This window comes from Octopus bimaculoides, chromosome 11 (assembly GCF_001194135.2).
Source record: "Octopus bimaculoides isolate UCB-OBI-ISO-001 chromosome 11, ASM119413v2, whole genome shotgun sequence".
Taxonomy (NCBI): Eukaryota; Metazoa; Mollusca; class Cephalopoda; order Octopoda; family Octopodidae; genus Octopus; species Octopus bimaculoides.
The window spans coordinates 38102600-38105099 of NC_068991.1; positions in this window are offsets into that span (position 1 = coordinate 38102600).

Sequence of the window (2500 nt, forward strand, 5' to 3'; positions counted from 1 at the left end):
ATATATATATATATATATATATATAACGAAGGAAAAAACGATTATATATAGTTGGAATTTACAAAAAAAAAAATAATAAAAAATAAAAGACGAAGACGGGTGTCTAAACAACAAACAGATGTATTAGTTTAACGCTCGGGAAGTGAGAAAGTCTTTTACATTTCGAGCTACGTTCTTCAACAGAAAAGAACACAGAAATAAGCAGAGAGAGAAAATAAAAGGAGAGAGAAAATAAAAGGAGAGAGAAAATAAAATGAATTTTACTTGGTTTTAGAGATGGATAAATCGTGTAAATCATTATTTATTCTATAAATATGCCTATATATGTTTGAAAGAACGTATTTCTAGTATATCAACTAACTACTTATTTATATGTGCTATTTTTCATATATTTATAATCACTCAATGAAAAATATATAAATTATATATAATAATAATATATATAATAACTCCCCTCATTTATTTATTGTTGTTGATATAAAGATAATTCAAAGTAACTAACAAGTAATGGTTCTTACACACACACACTTATCTTTTTCTCTTGTATATTGTTATATGATTTGTACGCTGATACATTAAGGAGCCTCATTTTTTTTTTGTTGTTAATTTTACATTAACCTGAAAGACCATTCAATTATTTTGGGGGAGCACATATTATTATTTAACGAGAAGAGTATTGACAGTGACTTCGAGGGTTTCGGCCTGCTTAGTTTTCTTTAGAATCTCTAATGAAAGCTGGGCGAACCGAAACTTTGAAGACACTGTCAATAGTTTTCGTGTTAACTAATGATATGTACTCTACAAAAAGTATTGTGCAATCTTTCTGGTTAATGTAAAATTATTTTCATTATAACTTTTATTATAACTCTTTCTCGCTGTCTCTCTCCCTCCACCTCTCCCCTCTTTCTATATATATGTATGAATGTATGTATGCATGCCCGTATACGTTCCTATGTGTGTGTATGTATATATACAAAATAGATAGATAGATAGATAGATAGATAGATAGATAGATAGATAGATAGATAGATAGATAGATCAGGCATGCGCAACGGACACTTGACTTGAAGATAAACAAAGAATGAACGTCACAACACCTCTTGTTTACTTTTGCTTAAAATGTCAATAGTAATGAATGCCCCCTCCATAGATACGTCTGATCAGGAAAGATCGTGAAATTTATTCCTGCACGCATCGACGATCTGAATAAATAAATAAAGCTTTGTTGGTTTAAGATTTTGATGAATTATGTGTGCACGTCAGGTTTTTGTGTGTATGTGTGCATGGGTTGTATATATGTGTGCATGTGTTTATATGCAATTTTGTGTGTGTGTGTGTGTGTGTATGTGCGTGTTTATAAATGTGTGTGTGTGTTTACAAATGTGTATGTGTGTGTGTGTAAATTAATTGGCGTGATTTTATGTGAGTCTTCCCATATGTTAAAGGTGTGTAGTGTAGTTGTCTATAATTACGATATGGTCTTTCATATTAAGACTCGCACTCCGTTACAACGTTTACACACACACACATTACACAACGCAAAAACCACACCCACGCAAATAACATATGCATAAAACACACATATATATCACTTCCACATACGTCCGTACACAAATGCACAGGAGTGCAATAAATGTTACAAAAAATTAATTAAATTTTTTAATTACAATCACATATATGCACATATTTAATATAACACACACACACACACACACACACACACAGGAACTTACGTACATACATACACAATTATACTTGTGTAGGAACACAGATGCAGAAACAGTGGCAGGAAGGTATACGTGTGTAATTGTAGATATGTATATACGTAATACATTGACTGTTATATGTATGTAGCTGTGCATGTATGTATGCATGCATGTATGTATGTATGTATGTATGTATGCATGTATGTATGTATTATGTATGTATGTATGCGCGTGTGCGTATGTATATATGCACGCATGTGTGTATGTATGTATGTATGTATGTATGCATGTGTGCGTATGTATGTATATGTGCACGCATGTATTTATGTATATACATGTGTGCATGTGTGTACGAGTTTACATGAAAGTATGTATATGTACTGTATGACTATGTGTGTATGTATATGTGTATGTGTGTATGGATGTATATGTATAAATGTGTATGTAGGGATGTATCTATCAATATAAATGTGTAATGCATGTATATGCGAGTTTACATGATGGTATGACTACGTACGTGTGTATGTTTATGTGTGTACGTATGCATGTGTGTGTCTGTATGTGTATGTATGTATGTTTGTATATATGTGTATAAATATATGTATGAGTGTATGTATATGTATGTATGTATATATGTATGAGTGTATGTATATGTATGTATGTATGTAGGTAGGTAGGTATGTATGTGTGGATGTATGCATGTCTGTCTATGTGTGTGTTTTCGTCTGTGTATGTATTGGCTTATATTGGTTCGCTAGAGCCATGCGGACAGTTCTTCATCCACGTTTCCCCTC